The 15,208-nt window shown below is 42.5% G+C and overlaps 1 protein-coding gene across 1 annotated transcript in view; it reads right to left on the bottom strand.

The window, feature by feature from the left end:
• LOC121556541 (activating transcription factor 7 interacting protein) overlaps nt 1-14,484 on the bottom strand; it is a 37,233-nt gene extending 22,749 nt beyond the window's left edge. Inside the window, exon 1 of the mRNA XM_045213271.1 lies at nt 14,432-14,484. The gene's annotated coding sequence lies outside the window, so the exon portion shown is untranslated. The remainder of the gene's footprint in view (nt 1-14,431) is intronic.
• Nucleotides 14,485-15,208: the final 724 nt, after the last annotated feature.

Raw genomic sequence — 15,208 nt, 5'->3', positions numbered from 1 at the left:
TGTAAGTCCTTGTAAAAAAAACTGCTGATTCTTCAACCATTAGCATAGGGCAATACGAAAAAGAAAAAAATATGAAAATAAGCAGTGAGAGGACATGGTCAAACTAAAAAGCTAGCAGAGATGGGTTGGGCTCCAAGCCATAGTCCAAGCTACAGTTTTCTTTAGTGAATGTTTTCTCCTGTTAAATAAGGCCATTCAATCCAAGTGTAGAGTGCTCCCATGTTCTGTTGCTAGGCCTATGTGAGCTGCATCCTCAGGCTGCCGGCATACATTTCAGAAACTCTAATTCCCTCAGCTTTCAGATCTCACCCAAGACACAGGCAAAGGTAGGCTATCCATTTCAGCAATGTTGTGTAAACATTGTAGGTTGTATTTTACATACACGACTGATTTGGCTGAGCTAGGTGGTCTGGAGGAATCTTCAAGAATTCCTCCACTTACTTTTCACTGCCTCATCAAAGACGAATGACTGTTGACAGCCTCTGAATAATGAGACGTTTGTTAATTGGACTCGATCCAAGATTATGTGCACCTTTCAAATCTCAGGTGTGTTTTTCAATTAGTGGCAAGGCGGGAGGAGCTACGCAACATGAGTTTTGATTAGTGTGCCTATCCCAGTGTTGATCAGAGCCAGTTTGCGGTTTTGTCACGTTTTACAGTTTTTTTCCTAAGATCCCAATAGGCCTCCATTAGCCAGGAAACCAATAGGCAAAAATGTTGGTAGATATGAAGATATCATCTTCCTGTTCAAACTCCTATTCTTGTTCCGGTGCCAATGATTATTCAATACCTTTTTCACTTGTCAGATAAAGGTTTTAACACATTTGGACTGGTTGCAAAGCATTGCTGCTAACACAATACGTAAGGTTTGCAGCATTCTCTCCCAACTGTTCAGACCCTTTCACTTCCTCTCACAAATAGCAGGGCATGAATATTTAAATGCCAAAAATGCTCCTTTATGAATACAGAAAAGATATACAAATATTTATTCTAATACGAAACAAACAATGATCATCAGCCCCATTGAACAAAATATTATAAATAAATAACATATTTTAAAAAGTATATGATCTACGTTTCGGAATCGTGGTTACCGTAGCACTCTTTAGCGAAATAAATAAATACTACAGTAGCCAAGTTAAATCCTGAAATGTAGGCCAATATACTAGTCAGAATAAAGCAACATGGGTATAGGTGTACAAGATTACAAAATTAATAAATAAAAAAAATTCAAGTAAACCTTGAACAGGAGAAGTCTGCAGAAGTAGGCCTTCCGTTGGACAGAGGTCGTATGCGCGATTTGTTTGGCTGTGTTGATTGAGGGAACTAGCAACAGCAAAATGGAGGGAAAAAAAACGGGAGGGTGAGGGGGGCTGGGTTGGACTGTTCCATCTGTTGTTTCAGCAAAGAGTGTTCTTGTGCAAGGTTGTGCGCACAGTGAAACCTTCACAGTCTCAGCCTCATGGCTCAACACAGCCAGCACAGGCAACACTGACACAGCACAGGATGACAAACAGCACAATGCAACACCCTCAGAACAAAAGGATTTTCTCCCTTTAGGATTTACCTCAGTGGCCATATTAAAAGCTATTAAAACAAATGCAAAATATAACTTTTTTAGTAACTTTGGCAGAAGCATGCAAAACAAATACTTATTTTTGCCTGCAAAAAACCCAGGCTGGCAGCACAGTCAGTAGTGCCCAGCCTGACACACTTAGCACCACCCCTCCCCCACCATAGCACAGTCTGAAGCTGCATGGAAAATTACAGCCTAGCTAGGACTAAACCATTCTGTCAGAGGTAGGGGGGGGATATTTTTTTCTAACTAGAGAGGGTGCTAGAGAGATAGAACCGTTTAATTAACCACCAGAAATGATGAATGCAAATAAAAAATAAGGTCCTTTCGCTGTAATGTTCAAAAAAAGCCTGAGAGAGTATATAACCTTAGACACCACAGTCAAATGTATCAATGTTTACGAGTTGTAAAATTGGACAGATATCAATCAATACAGGGATCAATCATGTTCCTTGTACATGAACAGCAGTATGGAATATTAGGACAGCTGAGCACACTATAGATAGAAAAGATACACAGGTAACACAGGTGAAAACACTCAATTTCTGAGAAGAAAGTGTGATGATAACATTGTTTAGAAATAAGTATTTCAATTAACAGGCCTATAATCACTAATGGCAATAGCAATACAATGATTAAGCGAACATACATAAAAAAATATGGTAGTTGATCGTTTTTTACTCAATGTTGAGAGTCAGGATTAAACTATGTTTTCTGTTTCTTCCATAGTGCTTGGATTACAACATCAAACCAAAAATAGATCATTTAAAAATGCTGCTGATATTACGGTTATTCAGTAGAACTAACACTAGCCAGCTAATGGCTCACTGCGTATCACTCTGCATAGTATGCCCATCCCCCACTCCCTTCCTCTTTCATAGCTTGCGTGAGGACTGCCTGCAGAAACTCAAAATGTCCGCCAGTGCTGCTGCTGTGCGCAGCCAGGCTTAGCACATGGCAGCTGTTGGCTGAAACATCCACTTGAGCAGGACTAGGGAGTTTAAGCTCCTCCTACTTTTAGGTATCATTTTACTCTTCACATAATTATATACACTGAACAAACATATAAACGAAACATGCATCAATTTCAAAGATTTTACTGAGTTACAGTTCATATAGGGGCGTAGATCAGAAAACCGGTCAGTATCTGGTGTGACCACCATTTGTCTCATGCAGCACGACACATCTCTTTCGCATAGAGTTTATCAGGTTGTTGATTGTGCCCTGTGGAATGTTGTCCATTTACATTTACGTCATTTAGCAGACGCTCTTATCCAGAGCGACTTACAAATTGGTGCATTCACCTTATGATAGCCAGTGGGACAACCACTTTACAATATTTAATTTTTTCCTTTTCTTTTTTAATCTTTGGGGTGGGGTAAGGGGGGGTAGAAGGATTACTTTATCCTATCCCAGGTATTCCTTAAAGAGGTGGGGTTTCAAGTGTGTCCGGAAGGTGGTGAGTGACTCCGCTGTCCTGGCGTCGTGAGGGAGCTTGTTCCACCATTGGGGTGCCAGAGCAGCGAACAGTTTTGACTGGGCTGAGCGGGAACTGTGCTTCCGCAGAGGTAGGGGGGCCAGCAGGCCAGAGGTGGATGAATGCAATGCCCTCGTTTGGGTGTAGGGACTGATTAGAGCCTGAAGGTACGGAGGTGCCGTTCCCCTCACAGCTCCGTAGGCAAGAACCATGGTCTTGTAGCAGATGCGAGCAGCAACTGGAAGCCAGTGGAGTGTGCGGCGGAGGAGCGGGGTGACGTGAGAGAACTTGGGAAGGTTGAACACCAGACGGGCTGCGGCGTTCTGGATGAGTTGTAGGGGTTTAATGGCACAGGCAGGGAGCCCAGCCAACAGCGAGTTGCAGTAATCCAGACAGGAGATGACAAGTGCCTGGATTAGGACCTGTGCCGCTTCCTGTGTAAGGCAGGGTCGTACTCTGCGAATGTTGTAGAGCATGAACCTACAGGATCGGGTCACCGCCTTGATGTTAGCGGAGAACGACAGGGTGTTGTCCCACTCCTCTTCAATGGCTGTGCGAAGTTGCTGGATATTGGCGGGATCTGGACCACGCTGTCGTACACGTCGATCCAGAGTATCCCTAACATGCTCAATCTGTGACATGTCGGGTGAGTATGCAGGCCATAGAAGAACTGGGACATTTTCAGCTTTCAGGAATTGTGTACAGATCCTTGCGACGTGGGGCCGTGCATTATCATGCTGAAACATGAGGTGATGGGGGCAGATCTTTGTGCTTTCAAATTGCCATCGATAAAATGTAATTGTGTTCGTTGTGTGTAGCTTATGCCTGCCCATACCATAACCCCAACGCCACCATGGGGCACTAAGTTCACAACGTTGACTTCAGCAAATCGCTCTTCCCAAATGTCTGCCATCTGTCTGGTACAGTTGAAACCGGGATTCATTTGTGAAGAGCACACTTCTCCAGCGTGCCAGTAGCCATAGAAGGTGAGCCTTTTCCCACTGAAATCGGTTACGACGCAGAACTGCAGTCAGGTCAAGACCCTGGTGAGGATGACGAGCACGCAGATGAGCTTTCCTGAGACTGTTTCTGACAGTTTGTGCAGAAATTATTTGGTTGTGCAAACCCACAGTTTCATCAGCTGTCCGGGTGGCTTGTCTCAGACGAAGCCAGATGTGGAGGTCCTGGGCTGGTGTGGTTACACGTCGACTGCGGTTGTGAGGCCGGTTGGACGTGCTGCCAAATTCTCTAAAACGACGTTTTAGAGAATTCTCTGGCAACAGCTCTGGTGGACATTCCTGCAGTCATCGTGCCAATTGCACACTCCCTCAAAAACTTGAGACATGTGGCATTGTGTTGTGTGACAAAAATTCACATTTTGGAGTGGCCTGTTATTGTCCCCAGCACAAGGTGCGCCTGTGTAATGATCATACTGTTTGACAAACTTCTTGATATACCACACCTGTCAGGTGGATGGATTATCTTGGCAAAGGATAAACGCTCATTAACAGGGATGTAAACACATTTGTGTACAAAACGAGAGAAATAAGCTTTTTGTGCGTATGGAAAATGTCTGGGATTTTTTATTTCAGCTCATGAAACATGGGACCAACACTTTACATGTTGCGTTATTGTTTTCAGTATACATACAATGGGGATTGTACCGAAGGATCGCATTTTATAACATTGTCTCTCATATTGACTCCTATTGCTAACAAAGAAACCAAAAGATCGTCGACTGATTGAGATACTGATTTGACCAAAATGTCCTTTGAATGGATGATTAAAAATAATGTTTAGTTACATTTTGCCTCATAACTTTATAATAATAATAATTAACATGTTATTTTCTAATCTCTGATGAGTTTCCTTCATAGGAGTAATAACATCCTGCTATGTTACAACAGCTCTGTTAACATTCCAATGTTATTGCACACTGCACGTAGGCTTCACCTCACCACTCCTCTTTCATTAACCGCGTTCTGGATTCACTGCAGAAAAAAACAAAATGGCCGCCAGCTCTGCTGTGTGCGCAGCCAGCCAGGCTGAGCCCTCACACGCTTCTAACTGAACACATATCCAAACCACTGTAGTACAACAGTGTATCAAGTTACATCACCTCCATGTTAATACATTATCTGCTCTGTATGCCAATTTGGTATAGACTGTTTCGTTAGTTTTTATTTTTATAAAAAATTGGTTAAGTTCGCTTTTTACAAAATGTTTTGTTTTTTAAAGTAGTTACTATGTACTTCCTCATCCATCCCACATCATTTTCTGTTTGGTTATGCTGATCAATTAGGTTAAATCTATTTAGTTTGGGTATATTTTCTCCTGAAGCTCCCATGACGCGGTTCAAGCTAATCCTCCGCTGTACTATATACTACAGCCTTTACTGATTGATGTCGGCCATAGATGATTGGTTTCTGGTCTGCAATAGATGTAAACTGTCCACTGTATACTTCCAACCTGGATGAAAAGACTCCTCATCACCATCTTGTCCTTCCTTCTATTCCTTTGGTAATTTTTGTCTCCTCTGTCCAACACCAGTGATTGACTAGGCTAGGACTTGAGTAGTACTTGGTGTTCTGCTCATAGCTCACAAAAATTCCAGAGGGGTATGTGGCCACACAGCAGCACAAATATTCACAGATGTGTTAAATCTTGAAAAGGCTTGAAAATTCATGGGCACATCTGTGATTGCAGCGCATTATAAATATCTTTCCAGCGAGCTGTCCATTCCTGAATTAATCCATATGACACAGGCAAACATCTCAAAATTACTTTAAAAAACGATGCAAGTATACAGGTATGCAGTTCCTCTCATTTGTCATTGTAAAACACTGCTGATCTTTCAATCATTAGCATAGGGCAATACAAAGTAAAAAATAGAAAATCAAAAGAAATCGCCTGTCTTGCTACACAGCAGTGAGAGGACATGGTCAAACTAAAAAGTTAGCAGAGATGGGCTAGGCTCCAAGCCATAGTCCAAGCTACAGTTTTCTTTAGTGAATGTTTTCTCCTGTTAAATAAGGCCATTCAATCCAAGTGTAGAGTGCTCCCATGTTCTGTTGTTAGGCCTATGCAAGCTGCATCCTCAGGCTGCCGGCATACATTTCAGAAACTCCTTTCAGATGACTATTTCAGTGAAAATTCCCTCAGCTTTCAGATCTCACCCAAGACACAGGCAAAGGTAGGCTATCCATTTCAGCAATGTTGAGTAAACATTGTATGTTGAATTTTACATTCACGACAGATTTGGCTGACCTAGGTCAACAAAGACAAATGACGGTTGACAGCCTCAGAATAATGAGACGTTTATTATTGTACTCGATCCAAGATTATCTGTACCTTTCATACCTCAGGTGTGTTTTTCAATTAGTGGTAAGGCGGGAGGAGCTACGCAACATGTGTTTTGATTAGTGTTCCTATCCCAGTGTTGATCAGAGCAAGTTTGTGGTTTTGTTGCGTTTTACCGTTTTTTGTTCTTAGATCCCCATAGGACTCCATTAGCCATGAAACCAATAGCAGAAATGTTGGTAGATATGAAGATATCACCCTCCTGTTCAAACTCCTATTCTTGTTCCGGTGCCAATGATTATTCAATACCTTTTTCACTTGTCAGACAAACGTTTTTACACATTCGAACTACAGTAGCTGCTAACACAATACCTAAGGTTTGTAGCATTCTCTCCCAACTGTTCAGACCCTCTCACTTCCTCTCACAAATAGAAGGGCATGAATATTTAAATGCCAAAAATGCTCCTTTATGAATACAGAAAAGATATACAAATATTTATTATAATATGAAACAAACAAAGAACAACAGCCCCATTGAACAAAATATTAGAAAATAATAAAACATTTTTAAAAAAGTATATTATCTACGTTTCGGAATCGTGGTTACCGTAGCACTCTTTAGCTAAATAAATAAATCTACAGTAGCCAAATTAAATACTGAAATGTAGGCCATGATACTAGTCAGAATAAAGCAACATGGGTATAGGTGTACAAGATTTAAAAAAGAAATTAAAAAGAAATTCAAGTAAACCTTGAACAGGAGTAGTCTGGCGAAGTAGGCCTTCCGTTGGATAGAGGTCGTACGCGTGATTTATTTGTCTGTGTTGATTGAGGGAACTAGCAACAGCAGAGGGAGGAAGAAAAAAAAGCGGGAGGGTGGGGGGCTGAGGTAAGACTGTTCCATCTGTTTCAGCATAGAGTGTTCTTGTGCAAGATTTTGCGCACAGTGAAACCGTCACAGTCTCAGCCTCATGGCTCAACACAGCAAGCACAGGCAACACTGACCCACCACAGGCAACACAGGCTGACAAACTGCACACCCTCAGAGCAAAAGGATGGAAACAAAAGGATTTTCTCCATTTAGGATTTACCTCACGTGGCCATCTTAAAAGATACTACAATAATTGCAAAATAGACTACTTTTTCATTACTTTAGCAGAAGCATGCGGCACAGAGACTGCCTTTTGCCCACAAAAAAACAAGGCTAGCAGTGCACAGTCAGTACTAAAGTGCATAGCCTGAAACACTTAGCACGACCCCTCCCCCACCCTAGCACAGTCTGCAGCTGCATGGAAAATTACAGCCTAGCTAGGACTAAACCATTCTGACAGAGGTAGGGGGGCCAATATTTTTTTCCAACTAGAGTAGGTGCTAGGGACATAGAACCGTTTAATTAACCACCAGAAATCTAGACTACTTCTGTCCTAAAATAAGAACACAAATGAAAATAAGGACCTTTCGCTGTAATGTTTTTAAAAAATCCTAAGAGAGTATATAACCTTAGACACCACAGTCAAATGTATCAATGTTTACGAGTTGTAAAATTGGACAGATATCAATCATTACAGGGATCAATCATGTTCCTTGTACATGAACACCAGTATGGAATATTAGGACAGCTGAGCACACTATAGATAGAAAAGATACACAGGTAACACAGGTGAAAACACACCATTTCTGAGAAGAAAGTGTGATAATAACATTGTTTAGAAATAAGTATTTAAATTAACAGGCCTGTAATCACTAATGGCAATAGTAATAAAATGATTAAGCGAACATGCATAAAAAAAGATTGATCATGTTTTACTCATTCTTGAGACTCAGGACTAAACTATGTTTTCTGTTTCTTCCATAGTGCTTTGTCTAAAACATGAAACCTAAAATAGATCATTTAAAAATGCTGCTGATATTACGGTTGTTCAGTAGAACTAATACTAGCCAGCTAATGGCTCACTGCGTATCACTCTGCATAGTATGCCCATCCCCCACTCCCTTCCTCTTTCATAGCTTGCGTGAGGACTGCCTGCAGAAACACAAAATGTCCGCCAGTGCTGCTGCTGTGCGCAGCCAGGCTTAGCACTTGGCAGCTGTTGGCTGAAACATCCACTTTAGCAGGACTAGGGAGTTTAAGCTCCTCCTACTTTTAGGTATCATTTTACTCTTCACATAATTATACACTGAACAAAAGTATAAACGCAACAAGCAACAATTTCAAAGATTTTACTGAGTTGCAGTTCATATAAGGAAATGAGTCAATTTAAATAAATAAATTAGACCCTAATCTATGGGTTTCACATGACTGGGAATACAGATATGCATCTGTTGGTCACAGAAACTTTTAAAAAAAGAGGTAGGGTCAAAGATCAGAAAACCAGTCAGTATCTGGTGTGACCACAATTTGCCTCATGCAACGCGACACATCTCCTTTGCATAGAGTTTATCAGGCTGTTGATTGTGCCCTGTGGAATGTTGTCCCACTCCTCTTCAATGGCTGTGCGAAGTTGCTGGATATTGGCGGGATCTGGACCACGCTGTCGTACACGTCGATCCAGAGCATCCCAAACATGCTCAATCTGTGACATGTCTGGTGAGTATGCAGGCCATGGAAGGACATTTTCAGCTTCCAGGAATTGTGTACAGATCCTTGAAACATGGAGCCGTGCATTATCATGCTGAAACATGAGGTGATGGCGGCAGATCTTTGTGCATTCAAATTGCCAACGATAAAATGCAATTGTGTTCGTTGTGTGTAGCTTACATCTGCCCATACCATAACCCCAACGTCACCATGGGGGACTCTGTTCACCATGTTGACATCAGCAATCCACTTGCGCACACAACGCCATACACGCTACGCTGTCTGTCATCTGTCCGGTACAGTTGAAACCGGGATTCATCTGTGAAGAGCACACTTCTCCAGCGTTCCAGTGGCCGTCGAAGGTGAACATTTGCCCACTGAAATCGGTTACGACGCCGAACTGCAGTCAGGTCAAGACCCTGGTGAGGACGACGAGCATGCAGATGAGCTTCCCTGAGATTGTGCAGAAATTCTTCGGTTGTGGAAACCCACAGTTTCATCAGCTGTCCGGGTGGCTGGTCGCATCGACGATCTGACAGGTGAAGAAGCCGGATGTGGAGGTCCTGGGCTGGCATGGTTACACGTGGTCTGTGGTTGTGAGGCCGGTTGGATGTACTGCCAAATTCTCTAAAATGACGTTGGAGGCGGCTTATGGTAGAGAAATGAATATAACATTATTTGCCAACAGCTCTGGTGGACATTCCTGCAGTCAGCGTGCCAATTGCACACTCCCTCAAAACTTGAGATGTGGCATTGTGTTGTGTGACAAAAATGGACATTTTAGAGTGGCATTTTATTGTCCCAAGCACAAGGTACGCCTGTGTAATGATCATGCTGTTTAATCAGCTTCTTGATATGCCACACTTGTCAGGTGGATGGATTATCTTGACAAAGGAGAAATGCTCACTAACAGGGATGTAAACAAATTGGTCAACACAATATGAGAGAAATACGTTTTTTGTGCATATGGAACATTTCTGGGATTTTTTATTTCAGCTCATGAAACATGGGACCAACACTTTACGTTCCGTTCATTTTTTTGTTCAGTATACAATGGCGATTTTACAGAAAGATCGCAATTAATAACATTTGTCTCTTGTATTGACTCCTATTGCAAACAAAGAAACCAAAAGATCGCTGTCTCTTTGATTGAGATACTGATTTGACCAAAATGTCCTTCGAATGGATGATGAAAATAAACGTTTAGTAACATTTTGCCAAATAATTTTACTATAATAATTATTAACATGCTATTTTCTAGTCTCTGATGAGTTTCCTTGATGAGGTGAAATGACATCCTGTTATGTTACAATGGCGCTGTTCACATTCCAATGTTATTGCACAGTGCGCGTTGTCTTCCCCTCCCCACTCCTCTTTCATTACACACGTTCTGGGTTCACTGCAGAAAAAAACAAAATGGCCTCCAGCTCTGCTGTGTGCGCAGACAGCCAGGCTGAGCCCTCACACGCTACTAACTGAACACATATCCAAGCCACTGTAGTACTACAGTGTATCAAGTTACATCATCTCCATGTTAATAAATTATTTGTTCTGTATGCCAATTTTACATAGATGGTTTTGTTCGTTTTTATTTGTATAAAAAGTTGGTTAAGTTTGCTTTTTACAAAATGTATTTCTTTTTCAAGGTAGTTATTATGTACTTCCTCATCCATCCCACATCATTTTGTGTTTGGTTATGCTGATCAATTAGGTTAAATCTATTTAGTTTGGGTATATTTTCTCCTGAAGCTCCCATGACGCGGTTCAAGCTAATCCTCCGCTGTACTATATACTACAGCCTTTACTGATTGATGTGGTCCATAGATTATTGGTTTCTGGTCTGTGATAGGTATAAACTGTCCACTGTATACTTCCAAACTGGATGAATAGACTCCTCATCACCATCTTGTCCTTGCTTCAAATGTTTGTATTGTCTGACCAACACTAGTGATTTACTAGGCTTGTACTCTGTGTTCTGTTCATAGCTCACAACAATTCCAGACGGGTGTGGCCACACAGCAGCACAACAATTCACAGTAAAATCAGGAAAGGCTTGAAAATTCATGGGCACATCTGTGATTGGAACGCATTATAAATATCTTTCTAACGATCTGCCCATTCCTGAATTAATCCGTATGACAACACAGGCACTGGCAAACATCTCAAACTACTTAAAAAAACTATGCAAGAATACAGGTAGGCAATTCCTCTAATTTGTCATTGTAAGTCCTTGTAAAATACTGCTAATCTTTCAATCATTAGGATTAGCATCAGGCAATACGAAGTAAAAAGTAAATAAATACAACTCGCCTGTCTTGCTACACAGTGGTCAAACCAAAAAGTTAGCAGAGATGGGCTGGGCTCCAAGCCATAGTCCAAGCTACAGTTTTATTTTATGAATGTTTCTCCTGTTAAACAAGGCCTTTCAATCCAAGTGCAGAGTGCTCTCATGTTCTGTTGCTAGGCCTATGCAAGCTGCATCCTCAGGCTGCCGGCATACATTTCAGAAACTCCTTTCAGATGACTATTTCAGTGAAAATTCCCTCAGCTTTCAGATCTCACCCAAGACACAGGCAAAGATAGGCTATCTGTCTCAGCAATGTTGAGTAAACATTGTACCTTGAATTTTACATTCACGACTGATTTGGCTGAGCTAGGTGGTCTGGAGGAATCTTCAAGAATTCCTCCACTTACTTTTCACTGCCTCAACAAAGAGCAATGACTGTTGACAGCCTCAGAATAATTAGACTTTTGTTAATTGGACCCGATCCAAACCTCAGGTGTGTTTTTCAATTAGTGGCAAGGCGGGAGGAGCCATGCAACATGATCATTGGATTACAGGCAACATCCACCCTGAGCTAATGGGTAGAGCTGCCGCTTTCAAGGAGCGGGACTCTAACCCGGAAGCTTATAAGAAATCGCGCTATGCCCTCCGACGAACCATCAAACAGGCAAAGCATCAATACAGGACTAAGATCGAATCGTATTACACCGGCTCCGACGCTCGTCGGATGTGGCAGGGCTTGCAAACTATTACAGATTACAAAGGGAAGCACAGCCACGAGCTGCCCAGTGACACAAGCCTAGCAGACAAGCTAAACTACTTCTATGCTCACTTCGAGGCAAGTAACACTGAAACGTGCATGAGAGCATCAGCTGTTCCGGATGACTGTGTGATCACACTCTCCGTAGCCGATGTGAGTAAGACCTTTAAACAGGTCAACATTCACAAGGCCGCAGGGCCAGACGGATTACCAGGACGTGTACTCCGAGCATGCGCTAACCAACTGGCAAGTGTCTTCACTGACATTTTCAACCTCTCCCTGACTGAATCTGTAATACCAACATGTTTCAAGCAGACCACCTACTCCCTGTGCCCAAGAACACTAAGGTAACCTGCCTAAATGACTACCGACCCGTAGCACTCACGTCTGTAGCCATGAAGTGCTTAGAAAGGCTGGTCATGGCTCACATCAACACCATTATCCCAGAAACCCTAGACCCACTCAAATTTACATATCGCCTCAACAGAACCACAGATGATGCAATCTCTATTGCGCTCCACACTGCCCTTTCACACCTGGACAAAAGGAACACCTATGTGAGAATGCTATTCATTGACTACAGCTCAGCGTTCAACACCATAGTGCCCTCAAAGCTCATCACTAAGCTAAGGACCCTGGGACTAAACACCTCCCTCTGCAACTGGATCCTGGACTTCCTGACGGGCCACCCCCAGGTGGTAAGGGTAGGTAACAACACTTAGAAAGGCTGATCCTCAACACGGGGGCCCCTCAGGGGTGCGTGCTCAGTCCCCTCCTGTACTCCCTGTTCACTCATGACTGCATGGCCAGGCACGACTCCAACACCATCATTAAGTTTGCCGATGACCCAACAGTGGTAGGCCTGATCACCGACAACGACGAGACAGCCTATAGGGAGGAGGTCAGAGACCTGGCCATGTGGTGCCAGGACAACAACCTCTCCCTCAACGTGATCAAGACAAATGAGATGATTGTGGACTACAGGAAAAAGAAGAGGACCGAGCACGCCCCAATTCTCATCGATGGGGCTGTAGTAGAGGAGGTTGTGAGCTTCAAGTTATTTGGTGTCCACATCACCAACAAACTAACATGGTCCAAGCACACCAAGACAGTTATGAAGAGGGCACGACAAAACCTATTCCCCCTAAGGAGACTGAAAAGATTTGGCATGGGTCCTCAGATCCTCAAAAGGTTCTACAGCTGCACCATCGAGAGCATCCTGACTGGTTGCATCACCGCCTGGTATGGCAACTGCTCGGCCTCCGACGGCAAGGCTATACAGAGAGTAGTACGTTGCCCAGTACATCACTGGGGCCAAGCTTCCTGCCATCCAGGACCTCTATACCAGGCGGTGTCAGAGGAAGGCCCTAAAAATGGTCAAAGACTCCAGCCACCCTGGTCATAGACTGTTCTCTCTGCTACCGCACGGCAAGCGGTACCGGAGCGCCAAGTCTAGGTCCAAGAGGTTTCTAAACAGCTTCTACTCCCAAGCCATAAGACTCCTGAACATCTAATCAAATAGCTACTCCTCTTTTACGCTGCTGCTACTCTCTGTTTATTATCTATGCATAGTCACTTTAATAACTCTACCTACATGTACATATTACCCCAATTACCTCAACTAACCGGTGCCCCCGTACATTGACTCGGTACCGGTACCCCCTGTATATAGCCTCGCTATTGTTATTTTTACTGCTGCTCTTTAATTATTTTTTACTTTTATTTCGTATTATTTTATATTGTCTTTTTTTGGTATTCTTTCTTAAAACTGCATTGTTGGTTAAGGGCTTGTAAGTAAGCATTTCACTGTACGGTTGTATTCAGCGCATGTGACAAATACAATTTGATTTGATTTGATTAGTGTTCATATCCCAGTGTTGATCAGAGCCAGTTTGTGGTATTGTCGCGTTTTACAGTTCATTTTCAAAGATCCTCATTGGACTCAATAGGAGAAAATATTGGTAGATATGAAGATATCACCTTCCTGTTCAAGGTCCTGTTCTTGTTCCGGTGCCAATGATGATTCAAGACCTTCTTCACTTGTCAGACAAATGTTTTTATACATTCGGACTGGTAGCAAAGCATTGCTGCTAACACAATACTTAAGGCTTCTAGCATTGTCACCCAACTGTTCAGACCCTCTCACTTCCTACCACACAAATACCTAGTCATGAATATCAAAAAATGAAAAATAAATAAAAATGTTCCTAATACGAAACACACAATGACCAAATACAGCGCCATTGTCAGAAATATTGTTACAAAAATAACTTTAAAAACCTTATATTATCTACATTTTGGAATCATGGTTAGCATAGCATTCTCTAGCGAATAAACAAAAACTAGAACAGTAGCTAAGTTAAATACTGAAGTGTAGGCCAAGATACTAGTCAGAATAGAGTAACATGGCTATAGGTGTTTAACATTCTTTAAAAAAGAAAGAAATTCAAGTAAACCTTGAACAGGAGTAGTCTGGAGAAGTAGGCCTTCTGTTGGACAGAGGTCGTACGCGTGATTTGTTTGGCTGTGTTGATTGAGGAAACTAGCAACAGCAGAGGGAGGAAGAAAAAAAGCGGGCGGGTGAGGGGGGCTGAGGTTGGACTGTTCCATCTGTTTCAGCATAGTGTGTTCTTTTGCAAGGTTGTGCACACCTGCGCACAGTGAAACCATCACAGTCTCAGCCTCATAGCTCATCACAGCCAGCACAGGCAACACTGACCGAGCACAGGCTGACAAACTGTAACACCCTCAGAACAAAAGGATGGTAACAAAATGATTTTCTACCTTTACGATTTACCTCAGAATGGCCATCTTGAGTTACTACAACAAATGTAAAATAGACTACTTTTTTAGTAACTTTGGAAGAAGCATGCAGCACAGACTGCTTTTTGCCCGCAAAAAAACAGGCTAGCAGCATAGCCAGTAAGTGTACAGCCTGACATTCATAGCACCACCCCTCCCCCACCCACCCTAGCAGGCTGCAGCTGCATGGAAAATTACAGCCTAGCAAGGACTAAACCATTCTGACAGAGGTAAGGGGGAGGAGAGTTTTTTCCAACTAGAGAGGGAGCTAGAGAGATAAAACCGTGTAATTAAACACCAGAAATCTAGACTACTTCTGTCATAAAATGAGAACGCAAATGAAAATAAGGACCTTTCACTGTAATGTTCAAAAATTGCCTGAGAGAGCATTGTCACCCAACTTTTCAGACCTTCTCACTTCCTATCACACA

This window comes from Coregonus clupeaformis, unplaced genomic scaffold (assembly GCF_020615455.1).
Source record: "Coregonus clupeaformis isolate EN_2021a unplaced genomic scaffold, ASM2061545v1 scaf0095, whole genome shotgun sequence".
NCBI classification, from domain to species: Eukaryota; Metazoa; Chordata; class Actinopteri; order Salmoniformes; family Salmonidae; genus Coregonus; species Coregonus clupeaformis.
Note: the sequence above shows the minus strand (reverse complement) of the source record. Positions and strands in the feature narration are given on the sequence as shown.